Raw genomic sequence first — 14,334 nt, forward strand, 5'->3', positions numbered from 1 at the left:
ACACAGTTCCAAAATTGGTTGAATTGGAGAGTGTGAAATTTCTGAAGGCAAATGGAGCTGTATCCTCATTCAAATGCAGTGCTTTGGAGAGTCGATGGACCTAGTCAAGACTGATTCCCCAGTCTTAGACTTTGGAGAAATTTCATGTCAAGGATTAGGTAGAATTTTCATTGCTTACATGTATGGAAAGAAGGAAAGTTCATGGATCAGTAATAAAACTGGTTCAACACATAACCAGGTCCCTTGGGAACAGACAATCAGCAAGAGGAAAATTTTTCTGTTCAGACTACTTTCCCAAAGGGATATGATGGACCAGCAGTTGGAGTAACAAGAGGTAATTGTAATTAGCACAGCTATAAGGAAGTAAATATCACTTCTGTGGCTGCCCCTCAGCTTATGCAGCCTTATGGTAGAGGGTACGTAGCTGTTTCTTGGGATCATAACTGGTTGGGGAACCAATGCCTGCCTTCTTTCTGCTGTCTTGTTTGGGACAGAGTGTGAGCCTCCATCATCAAATACTGAGGAAAGAATTAAGACTTCATCCTGGAAACCTTTCTTTCTGAGAGATCATTCAGGTGAGCTGGAGAACCAAGTATATACTGAAGGAAAGGAAAAGGTTTAATGGAAGCTGAGAGCTTTTATCTGATGTCACCTGAGTTCCAAATGAGTCTACCAAAGATCAAGAGCTGTCCCTGTTTGGTTTTTGCTTGTTTAATTAATTAATGCATTTAATATTTATTTTTTTAAAGGAAGAGCCTATCAAACTCAAACAAGTCAGAGACCATTTCTAGCCATTAACTAATAGGAATGGAAGCCCAATTTGAATAAGAAGTGTGACATATAAGGCGAATCTAGAAAAGCAGATCTGTCCAAGGAGGCTTGTAGTTAAGGTGAGTAGGGAAAATTGGGTTATTAGCTGTGGAAATACATGCAGTGAAGTGAAGGTATTTCTTATTGATTTTCAAGACATGATACATTTGAGCATGCTTGTGTATTGATGAGAAAGTTCCATTCCAATCCATATAGATATTATGTTGAATTTCTGCATATGAGACAGAATTTTCACATTGGTTATTCATGGGAAATATGATCATTTTAATTGGTGGAAAAGGTTATACTAAAACCTTTATTCGCCAATTATTTCTTTATTGGTGAGGTTAAATACATGTTGGTTTATTAGCAATTTTCTTTCTTTTTTGAAAATTGTTTGGGTTTTGGTTTTTGCCTACTTGGTTCTGAGTACTTTTATTCTTATTTATTAATTATATTCTCTCAAAAAATTGAACTGCAAGTTTTTAAATAATTTTGTTGCTTTCCAATTAGTTATTTTATATCCATCTAGATATAATTGAGGAGAAATTTTTGGAGGGTAACAAAATATATATGGTCCAATTTTATCAGTTTTACAACTTGAATTAACACAAGTTGAATTCAAATAAAGAAACTAAGAAAGTTCTTTATTTGAACTAATAAATCTCTTTTATATGCATTATCAACTTGTTTGAACATCTCTATTTCCATTATTTTATCCTTTCTTATTTTGGTTAGATTTATTTCTGAAAGTTGCATCACAGTTTATCATTATTTAGAAGGATACATCTTTTTGAATTGACTACCTGTCTCTGTGTTCTGACTCATGCATATTTGAATCCACATATCTATTTTTGCTACTATCACCACCACACATTTCAAACATATATTAGTATATTATTTTCTTTCCAAGTGATTTTCTAAACATGAATTATCCTCATCAATATTTTTAAATTATTCTTTTTAAAAAATTGTATTGTTAAATATTCACACATATACATTCCATACATGGTATTCAGACAATGTCTCACAATATCATCACTATAGCTGTGTATTCATTGCCATCATCATTTTTAGAAGATTTACATCACTCTAGAAAAATAAATAAAAAGAAAATAGAAAGAACTTATATATATCATACCCCTTGCCCCTCCCTCTCTTTAACCACTGGTATTTCTGTCTAACCAATTTATTTTACCCTTTGTCCCCCCTGCTATCTGTTTATTTATTATCATATCTTTTGCTCATCTGCCCATACCATGTATAAAAGGAACAACAGACACAATTTTTATAATTCCACAGTCACATTGTAAAAGTTATATCTTTATACATCTGTCTTCAGGAATCAAGGCTAATGGAACACAGCTCAACAGTTTCAGGACTTCTCTCCAGCCACTCCAATTCACCATAGACTAAAAAAAAGGATATCTATATAATGCATAAGAAGAACCTTAAAGATAACCCTTTGATGCTGTTTCAAGTCTCTCAGCCTCTGAAACTTTATTTTGTCTTCACCTTTTTGACAAGAAGACTTTCTCAGTTCCATGATGTTGGGTCCTGGCTCATCTCAGGGTTTCTGTCCCATGTTGTCAGGGAGATATTAAGTTATACTTATTTTCCATATTGTCTTCCTGAATGTAGATTTAGATATTTCATTCATTTTTAGACAGAATTTCATTCTTTTGACAACTTTTATTTCATAGATTCATATTTTCTTCAACTTTGTTGTTTGAAAAATGCATAATTTTTCAGTCATCTTTCCCAAAACACAAAAGAGAACAAAGTGATTGTAGTTCCTGATCTTTTGGATTTGGGTCATTTATTTTCTGGAAAACTGAGAGTACAATTATAATTGTGCATATTATGTAAAGTCCTTAGGGAAACATCACATGAACAAAGACGAATAGCAGCAAGAGCACATATTGTCATGGTTTGCCCATATTAGAGAGGATGTTCCCAGAAGGACTTTGCATGTTTGACAAGGAACTGAACCAGGACTGCAGTGTGCCCTTTGAATTGTCAAAAAAGGGAAAAATAGGTCAAAACCCAGAGCCCTAGAGTAATGAAAGATCATTGCACAAGAAAGTGAGTGAGGGAACTGCTTCATCCATTTGGGCCATAAAAATACAGGTGTGATAAAAATTAATATGGGACAGACACAGGATTAACAGGTAGATAAGAACATGATATGGAGACCAGGACAAGCAGATGCAGTAAGAATATCCTCTCTGTTTCTGGCTGTTGAGTCTGGAGGAGTCTTAGCTCAGACACTGACAACCTATTCTCTCTACAAACTCTGTCTTCTGTTTGGGTCTCTATTCACAGGAACCTTTCCTATTTAGCAGAGACTTGCTTTCTTTTCAAACTATTCTTGCATTTAGTGTAGTAGCTGCTGCAATTTTTACCATTTCACAGAGTCAGAAAAACATTTAATCTTGTCATCCATGATGCACACGGAGGCATACACACATGCACATGGCTGGACAAAGATATCATGAGGTCATTTTGGATGTATCTGACTGTGAATGATGTACTGTTACATTCTTATAGTGTGCTTTCTTTATTCTATAATTCTTACAACATTTGTTATTCTCCCATTTATTAAATCTAATCTCAGAATACAGACAGCATGCCTCTAACATTCCTTCTAACATCAAACAATCAAAGCAACATGCAATCATGGTTCCCCCAAATTAAGTCACAAAAGGAATCATCATCTTCATTGGAGTATGTTATGAGTCATATTCAAAAGAGGATGAATCCAGGCTATCCTGAAGAGGTGTAGAACATTCCAGAAGGAAGAGGAGTGAAAAATTTTAGATGGAACTATTGCAGACATTCCAGGAAGAAGGAAGCAAAACTATAAAGTCATTGAATATGGAAACTATGGAGTTCTGGCCTAGATGTGAGCCAAGCTCGCTGTCTTAGAGATCATATGGTTGAGGGCAGGTGGCATTGAGAGGGAATGCTGGCAGGTCCATCATGAAGCATTGAGCTTGTGTGTGAACCTATGGAATGTCAGCTTCATTGTCCAGCAGGGAGTCACTAAAGATCATGTGTCATGGAATTTGATGATACATTTTATAATATAGAATATACCCAGCTCTATATGAATATCAGCTCACCTTGTGATTGCTGGGAGAGGTGATGTGGAAACAAAATTGAACCATGGAGTTGGGGACATGAGATGTGGAAAGCAATAGGCATTTGAGAATTAGAAGAAAAATCCGCCTACTTTATTATCAGTGATAACACCCACTTATGAGCAGCAAAGAATTATGCAAAGCTTTTTACATATATTCATAATGAATCAAATGTCTTAGGGTGGTGGATTTCCTGTTCCCTACTACATCTGTGAAGGTATTAAGATTTAGAATCTTTTGCTTCTTTTCAAAGTTTATAAGTACACCATGACACACCAGATATTCAAATGTATTTGAATCTGATTCCAAAAATTTTTCATTTAATATCATTTAAAAAATCTTCTGCATCACATAAAAATTGTGAGCATCTGTTGTACTTATTATGTTTTCTTTTGTGAAATATTCCCTTATTCCCTGTGATCATTTTACTCTTTGGATATCCAGTCTTCTTGGTGTCTTGGCATTGTAAGAAGATCCAATATTTTCATTTGGATAAATTGTTCTTGCTCTTTTTGTTAGTTTTTCTGGTCATCAAGAGGACAAATCATGGTAATAATGCCACCATAACACAGGTTGGCTCTCTTCCCAACAGTTAAGATTTGAGTTTAATTTTATATTTTTCATTGATTCCATTTTGTCATCCTCTCCTTCTGTTTTTTGAGCAGATTTCCGGTTCTTGAAACAGAGGGAAAAAAAGAACCATATCAAAATTAAACTGGTTTTCCTGTCCCTGTGGGGTATGCGGGTTTGTATTTCATGTTTCCGTTTCTAACTATTGTTGGACTAGATAATGTCATGTTGTCTGCTCTCATTGTATTCACTCCAAGCATAATCCCTGGGGATGAGGGTGAGAAGAGGATGGTAATAACAGGGACACAGAAGGCCCGGAAGTGTTTTGCTCATGTGTGTTTATGTGTGTGTGTGTGTCTTGGGGTGATGCCTCCACAGAGTATGGGCAGCTGAGATAATAAATTCCAATACTTGTATCATATAATACATAGTCCAAATACAAACAACAAAAATGAAATGAGTGACTTCATTTAATTTCAAGGGATATATTTGCAACCAAATAACAATGTGCAAGTAGTGTAACATGTGGAGAAGGAACTCATTGTGATTTGAAGTTCCAACAGCAGCCAGGTCATCTGGTTCTTCAAGCTTCTCTGTCATCATCTCACATCATTCTCTCTATTATCATTGTCTTGCCAAACTGATTTGCTTGTTGACCTCATACATCCTAAATAATGAGGCCTCTTCCCTTGACATTCCCTTAAAGCCTCTCTCTTTGACATACCTTCTGAAGCACACATACTTCCCCAAATTTCTACTGAATTACACCTTCACTTCTATGAGATCTTTGTTCATATATCACTTTGTATTTTGGTTTTGCATGAACATGGTGGGATAAGTAGCATGGTATTTTCTTTCATGGGCAGGAAGGGACAAAAGAAGAACTGCTGCAATTGTGGTTCTCTTGAAAATTCCAGAAGATGAAATTCTAGAATTCCCTCTCTTCCTACTCTCTTTTCCTTAAAGCACATTGGTAATAGGGAAAGATATTATTATGTGTTTGTTTGCCCATCTTCTTACACCATGAAAAGATTGTAAACAATTTTGTTTTCACACTATGTACTACTGATATGATATTGCCTGGTGCAAAGAAAGAACTCAATTTTTGTTCCTATCATGAATCAATAAATTTCTCTTAAAAAACATAAAATGAATAATGATTTAGGGAATTACCTGAAACTGCAAAAGGAACTCCTAATCAGAAATTGTTCAAGGGATTTCATGAAAGGCTTTCACAGATAGGCTAATGACTGATTGTTAAAAAATAGTCATGTTCTCCTTCCATTCTACATATAAAATCAGTAATTCTTAATATCATCACATAGTTGCATATTCATCATTTCTTAGTACATTTTTATTGATTTAGGCAAAGAAATAAAAAGACAACAGAAAAAGAAATAAAATGATAATAGAGAAAAAACTATACATACCATACCCCCTACCCCTCGCTTTCATTTACCACTATTTCAAACTGAATTTATTTTAACATTTATTCCCCCTATTATTTATTTTTATTCCATATATTATACTCTTCTGTTGATATAGTAGCTAAAAGGAGCATCAGACATAAGGTTTTCACATTCACTGAGTCTCATTGTGAAAGCTATATCATTGTTCAATCATCATCAAGAAACATGGATACTGGAACACAGCACTACATTTTCAGGCAATTCCCTCCAGCCTCTCCACTACATCTTGAACAGCAAGATGATATCTACTTAATGTGTAAGAATAACCTCCAGGATAACCTCTTGACTCTGTTTGGAATCTCTCAGCCATTGACACTTTGTCTCATTTTACTCTTCCCCCTTTTGGTTGAGAAGGTTCTCTTAATCCCTTGATGTTAATTCTCAGCTCATTCCCGGTTTTTTCTCAGTCCTTTGATGCTGAGTCTCAGCTCATTCCAAGATCTTTTTCCCACGTTGCCAGGAAGGTCCACACCCCTGGGAGTCATGACCCATGCAGAGAGGGGTAGGGTGGTGAGTCTGCTCATCATATTGGCTGGAGAGAGAGGCCACATCTGAGCAACAAAAGAGACCATCAGGAGATAGAAATAGGGTAAGATAGTGGGTAATTGGAGCTGAAGGGTACAGAATGTGCAACAGGACTGGATACAAAAACCCAGAATTGAACAGCACAATGCTACCTATCTGTAATGTAATTATGTTAAAACACTGAATGAAGCTGCATGTGAGAATGATAGAGGGAGAAGGGCTGGGGACACAAATGAAATCAGAAAGAAAGATAGATGTTAAAGATCGAGATGGTATAATCTAGGAATGATGAGAGTGTATAATAATAGTGAAATGTGCAATGTACACATTTAAAAAATGTTTTAGCATGAGGAAGAACAAAGGAATGTCATTACTTCAGGATGCTGAAAATAGATGATAATTAATACTTTAAAATGTCACCTTATGTGTGAGACTAAAGCAAAAAATGTTTATTTGTTACAAAATTTAGATTTTGACTAGAGCATTTCCTAATATAACTCATGTAGATGGTTTGATTGAATGTCATAAGTACTTGGAATCTCAGGTAGCACATGAGATTTTGTTGGTGTGTCCAGAGTGATCCCCCAATGAATCCCAGAATGATTTGATCAGTGTTCTTTCTCTATTTCTTGATAGTTATACCAACAACATGGAACCAGGAAATGAAACACAAATTCCAGAAGATGAATTCCAGAAGAATTTCATCTTCTGGGATTTTCAGGAGAACCATAATTGCAGCCCTTACTCTTTGGGTTCTTCCTGTCCTTGTTTCTGATCATAGTCATTGGGAATCTACTCATCACCCTGGCCACCATATCTGACTCTCACCTCCACACACCCATGTACTTCTTCCTTTCCAACCTGTCCTTTGCTGACACCTGTTTATCTCCCATCACTGTCCCAAAGATATTGGTGAACATCCAGACAAAGAGAAAAGTCATTTCTTATGCTGGTTGCCTCATCCAGATGTCCTTTATCTTATTCTTTGCAGTATTGGAGGACTTACTCCTGACCATGATGGGCTATGATGGCTATGTGGCCATCTACCACCCCCTGCGTTACACAGTCACCATGAACCCCAGACTCTGTGTCCTGCTGGTTCTGGGGTCCTGGATCTTAAGTGTCCTGTATGGTTTGTTATAAAACTTACTGGTGTTTGAAGCTTTCCTTTTTTGAACACTTTGAAATCCTCCATTTTTTTTCTGTAAACTTAATCAGATGGTCCAATTGCTTGTTCTGACTTCTTTCTCAATGACATGGTGATGTACATTGTAACTGGGCTATTGGATGGAGGGCCATTCATTGGCATCATTTTCTCTTATTCTAAGATAGTTTCCTCCATACGTGTAATCTCCTCAACTCTGGGTAAATATGAAGCATTTTCCACCTGTGCATGTCACCTCACAGTTGTCTGTTTATTTTACTGTACTAGTAAAAGTGAGCATACAAGTTCTTTTGTTATGCATAGTGCCCAGGCAAGTGCACCTGCCTTGGTGATGTGTTGTGTTGATACACATGTTGAACCTTTTCTTCTACAGTTTGAGGAATAAAGACATTAAGGGGGTACTGAAAAAATTCCTTGTTTAAATCCATAAAATATTATTGGGTTTGGAGCCAAAAGAGTGCAGTGATTGAAGAGCTCAAAGTGGCAGAGCCAGAAATTATGATTCCTTGACATTTCTAGGAATGTAACGTATCTTAGCATCAAAAAGGAAATTGAATGTGTTAAAGTAATACTTGAAGACATGCAAAATACTACTAAAGAAAACAATTGTTTAAAATGATTTATATCTAGAAATTAAGAATTCTTGGTTTCTTGTGCAAGGTTTTTTTTTTTTATTCATTAAAAAAAGAATTAACAAAACAATTAGTAATCATTCCAATCTACATGTACAATCAGTAATTCTTAATAACATCACATAGTTGCATATTCATCATTTCTTAGTACATTTGCATCGATTTAGAAAAAGAAATAAAAAGACAACAGAATAAGAATTAAAACAATAATAGAAAGAAAAAAAAACAAAAAAAAACAAAAACAAAAAACCTATACCTCACATGCAGCTTCATTCAGTGTTTTAACATAATTGCATTACAATTGGGTAGTATTGTGCTGTCCATTTCTGAGTTTTTATATCCAGTCCCGTTGTACAGTCTGTATCCCTTCATCTCCAATTATCCCTTCTCTTTTTTTTTTTTTAATTAACGGAAAAAAAGAAATTAACCCAACATTTAGAGATCATACCATTCTACACATGCAATCATTAATTCTTAACATCATCACATAGATGCATGATCATCATTTCTTGGTACATTTGCATTGGTTTAGAAGAACTAGCAACATAACCGAAAAAGATATATAATGTTAATATAGAGAAAAAAATAAAAGTAATAATAGTAAAATCAAAACAAAACAAAACAAAACAAAACAAAAACCTATAGCTCAGATGCAGCTTCATTCAGTGTTTTAACATGATTACTTTACAATTAGGTATTATTGTGCTGTCCATTTTTGAGTTTTTGTATCTAGTCCTGTTGCACAGTCTGTATCCCTTCAGCTTCAATTACCCATTGTCTTACCCTGTTTCTAACTCCTGCTGAACTCTGTTACCAATGACATATTTCAAGTTTATTCTCGAATGTCCGTTCACATCAGTGGGACCATAAAGTATTTGTCCTTTAGTTTTTGGCTGGATTCACTCAGCATAATATTCTCTAGGTCCATCCATGTTATTACATGGTTCATAAGTTTATCTTGTCTTAAAGCTGCATAATATTCCATCGTATGTATATACCACAGTTTGTTTAGCCACTCTTCTGTTGATGGAGATTTTGGCTGTTTCCATCTCTTTGCAATTGTAAATAATGCTGCTATAAACATTGGTGTGCAAATGTTCGTTTGTGTCTTTGCCCTTAAGTCCTTTGAGTAGATACCTAGCAATGGTATTGCTGGGTCGTATGGCAATTCTATATTCAGCTTTTTGAGGAACCGCCAAACTGCCTTCCACAGTGGTTGCACTCTTTGACATTCCCACCAACAGTGGATAAGTGTGCCTATTTCTCCGCATCCTCTCCAGCACTTGTCATTTTCTGTTTTGTTGATAATGGCCATTCTGGTGGGTGTGAGATGATATCTCATTGTGGTTTTGATTTGCATTTCTCTAATGGCCAGGGACATTGAGCATCTCTTCATGTGCCTCTTGGCCATCCGTATTTCCTCTTCTGAGAGGTGTCTGTTCAAGTCTTTTTCCCATTTTGTAATTGTGTTGGCTGTCTTTTTGTTGTTGAGATGAACAATCTCTTTATAAATTCTGGATACTAGACCTTTAACTGATATATCATTTCCAAATATTGTCTCCCATTGTGAAGGCTGTCTTTCTACTTTCTTGATGAAGTTCTTTGATGCACAAAAGTGTTTAATTTTGAGGAGTTCCCATTTATTTATTTCCTTCTTCAGTGCTCTTGCTTTAGGTTTAAGGTCCATAAAACCGCCTCCAGTTGTAAGATCCATAAGATATCTCCCAACATTTTCCTCTAACTGTTTTATGGTCTTAGACCTAATGTTTAGATCTTTGATCCATTTTGAGTTAACTTTTGTATAGGGTGTGAGAGATGGGTCTTCTTTCATTCTTTTGCATATGGATATCCAGTTCTCTAGGCACCATTTATTGAAGAGACTGCTCTGTCCCAGGTGAGTTGGCTTGACTGCCTTATCAAAGATCAAATGTCCATAGATGAGAGGGTCTATATCTGAGCACTCTATTCGATTCCATTGGTCGATATATCTATCTTTATGCCAATACCATGCTGATTTGACCACTGTGGCTTCACAATATGCCTTAAAGTCAGGCAGCGCGAGACCTCCAGCTTCGTTTTTTTTCCTCAAGATGTTTTTAGCAATTCGGGGCACCCTGTCCTTCCAGATAAATTTGCTTATTGGTTTTTCTCTTTCTGAAAAATAAGTTGTTGGGATTTTGATTGGTATTGCATTGAATCTGTAAATCAATTTAGGTAGGATTGACATCTTAACTATATTTAGTCTTCCAATCCAAGAACACGGTATGCCCTTCCATCTATTTAGGTCTTCTGTGATTTCTTTTAGCAGTTTTTTGTAGTTTTCTTTATATAGTTTTTTTGTCTTTTTAGTTAAATTTATTCCTAGGTATTTTATTCTTTTAGTTGCAATTGTAAATGGGATTCGTTTCTTGATTTCCCCCTCAGCTTGTTCATTACTAGTGTATAGAAACGCTACAGATTTTTGAATGTTGATCTTGTAACCTGCTACTTTGCTGTACTCCTTTATTAGCTCTAGTAGTTTCGTTGTGGATTTTTCCGGGTTTTCGACGTATAGTATCATATCGTCTGCAAACAGTGATAGTTTTACTTCTTCCTTTCCAATTTTGATGCCTTGTATTTCTTTTTCTTGTCTAATTGCTCTGGCTAGAACCTCCAACACAATGTTGAATAATAGTGGTGATAGTGGACATCCTTGTCTTGGTCCTGATCTTAGGGGGAAAGTTTTCAATTTTTCCCCATTGAGGATGATATTAGCTGTGGGTTTTTCATATATTCCCTCTATCATTTTAAGGAAGTTCCCTTGTATTCCTATCTTTTGAAGTGTTTTCAACAGGAAAGGATGTTGAATCTTGTCGAATGCCTTCTCTGCATCAATTGAGATGATCATGTGATTTTTCTGCTTTGATTTGTTGATATGGTGTATTACATTAATTGATTTTCTTATGTTGAACCATCCTTGCATACCTGGGATGAATCCTACTTGGTCATGATGTATAATTCTTTTAATGTGTTGTTGGATACGATTTGCTAGAATTTTATTGAGGATTTTTGCATCTGTATTCATTAGGGAGATTGGTCTGTAGTTTTCTTTTTTTGTAATATCTTTGCCTGGTTTTGGTATGAGGGTGATGTTGGCTTCATAGAATGAATTAGGTAGTTTTCCCTCCACTTCGATTTTTTTGAAGAGTTTGAAGAGAATTGGTACTAATTCTTTCTGGAAGGTTTGGTAGAATTCACATGTGAAGCCGTCTGGTCCTGGACTTTTCTTTTTAGGAAGCTTTTGAATGACTAATTCAATTTCTTTACTTGTGATTGGTTTGTTGAGGTCATCTATGTCTTCTTGAGTCAAAGTTGGTTGTTCATGTCTTTCCAGGAACCCGTCCATTTCCTCTAAATTGTTGTATTTATTAGCGTAAAGTTGTTCATAGTATCCTGTTATTACCTCCTTTATTTCTGTGAGGTCAGTAGTTATGTCTCCTCTTCCATTTCTGATCTTATTTATTTGCATCCTCTCTCTTCTTCTTTTTGTCAATCTTGCTAAGGGCCCATCAATCTTATTGATTTTTTCATAGAACCAACTTCTGGCCTTATTGATTTTCTCTATTGTTTTCATGTTTTCAATTTCATTTATTTCTGCTCTAATCTTTGTTATTTCTTTCCTTTTGCTTGCTTTGGGGTTAGCTTGCTGTTCTTTCTCCAGTTCTTCCAAATGGATAGTTAATTCCTGCATTTTTGCCTTTTCTTCTTTTCTGATATAGGCATTTAGGGCAATAAATTTCCCTCTTAGCACTGCCTTTGCTGCATCCCATAAGTTTTGATATGTTGTGTTTTCATTTTCATTCGCCTCGAGGTATTTGCTAATTTCTCTTGCAATTTCTTCTTTGACCCAGTCATTGTTTAGGAGTGTGTTGTTGAGCCTCCACGTATTTGTGAATTTTCTGGCACTCTGCCTATTATTGATTTCCAACATCATTCCTTTATGGTCCGAGAAAGTGTTGTGTAAGATTTCAATCTTTTTAAATTTGTTGAGACTTGTTTTGTGACCCAGCATATGGTCTATCTTTGAGAATGATCCATGAGCACTTGAGAAAAAGGTGTATCCTGCTGTTGTGGGATGTAATGTCCTATAAATGTCTATTAAGTCTAGTTCATTTATAGTAATATTCAGATTCTCTATTTCTTTGTTGATCCTCTGTCTAGATGTTCTGTCCATTGATGAGAGTGGTGAGTTGAAGTCTCCAACTATTATGGTATATGAGTCTATTTCCCTTTTCAGTGTTTGCAGTATATTCCTCACGTATTTTGGGGCATTCTGATTCGGTGCGTAAATATTTATGATTGTTATGTCTTCTTGTTTAATTGTTCCTTTTATTAGTATATAGTGTCCTTCTTTGTCTCTTTTAACTGTTTTACATTTGAAGTCTAATTTGTTGGATATTAGTATAGCCACTCCTGCTCTTTTCTGGTTGTTATTTGCATGAAATATCTTTTCCCAACCTTTCACTTTCAACCTATGTTTATCTTTGGGTCTAAGATGTGTTTCCTGTAGACAGCATATCGAAGGATCCTGTTTTTTAATCCATTCTGCCAATCTATGTCTTTTGATTGGGGAATTCAGTCCATTGACATTTAGTGTTATTACTGTTTGGATAATATTTTCCTCTAACATTTTGCCTTTTGTATTATATATATCATATCTGATTTTCCTTCTTTCTACACTCTTTTCCATATCTCTCTCTTCTGTCTTTTTGTATCTGACTCTAGTGCTCCCTTTAGTATTTCTTGCAGAGCTGGTCTCTTGGTCACAAATTCTTTCAGTGACTTTTTGTCTGAGAATGTTTTAATTTCTCCCTCATTTTTGAAGGATAATTTTGCTGGATATAGGAGTCTTGGTTGGCAGTTTTTCTCTTTTAGTATTTTAAATATATCATCCCACTGTCTTCTAGCTTCCATGGTTTCTGCTGAGAAATCTACACAAAGTCTTATTGGGTTTCCCTTGTATGTAATGGATTGTTTTTCTCTTGCTGCTTTCAAGATCTCTTTCTCTTTGACCTCTGACATTCTAACTAGTAAGTGTCTTGGAGAACGCCTATTTGGGTCTAATCTCTTTGGGGTGCGCTGCACTTCTTGAATCTGTAATTTTAGGTCTTTCATAAGAGTTGGGAAATTTTCAGTGAAAATTTCTTCCATTAGTTTTTCTCCTCCTTTTCCCTTCTCTTCTCCTTCTGGGACACCCACAACACGTATATTTGTGCGGTTCATATTGTCCTTGAGTTCCCTGATACCCTGTTCAAATTTTTCCATTCTTTTCCCGATAGTTTCTGTTTCTTTTTGGAATTCAGATGTTCCATCCTCCAAATCACTAATTCTATCTTCTGTCTCTTTAAATCTATCATTGTAGCTATCCATTATTTTTTCTATGTTTGCTACTTTATCCTTCACTTCCATAAGTTCTGCGATTTGTTTTTTCAGTTTTTCTATTTCTTCTTTATGTTCAGCCCATGTCCTCTTCATGTCCTCCCTCAATTTATCGATTTCATTTTTGAAGAGGTTTTCCATTTCTGTTCATATATTCAGCATTAGTTGTCTCAGCTCTTGTGTCTCATTTGAGCTATTGGTTTGTTCCTTTGACTGAGCCATATTCTCAATCTTTTGAGCGTGGACAGTTATCTTCTGCTGCTGGCGTCTGGGCATTTATTCAGATTTCTCTTGGTGGTGGACCCAGCAAGGTTGTAATATTTTTCTGTGAAATCTCTGGGTTCTGTTTTTCTTATCCTGCCCAGTAGGTGGCGCTCGTGGCACACGTTTGTCTGCGGGTCCCACCAGTAAAAGGTGCTGTGGGACCTTAAACTTTGGAAAACTCTCGCCGTCCTGGGGGTTCGCTAGCCGAAGCGGCTTGAGCCGGCCCGGGGTCCGAATGCAGGGAGGGTTGCTGGTCGCCGCAGCCAGGGAAAGAGCCCGTCCGAATTTCCTAGTCGGCCCTGGGCAACACGCGTGGCGGGAGGGCACCAGCGGCAGCT

This window comes from Tamandua tetradactyla, unplaced genomic scaffold, assembly GCF_023851605.1.
Source record: "Tamandua tetradactyla isolate mTamTet1 unplaced genomic scaffold, mTamTet1.pri scaffold_150_ctg1, whole genome shotgun sequence".
Lineage (NCBI taxonomy): Eukaryota > Metazoa > Chordata > Mammalia > Pilosa > Myrmecophagidae > Tamandua > Tamandua tetradactyla.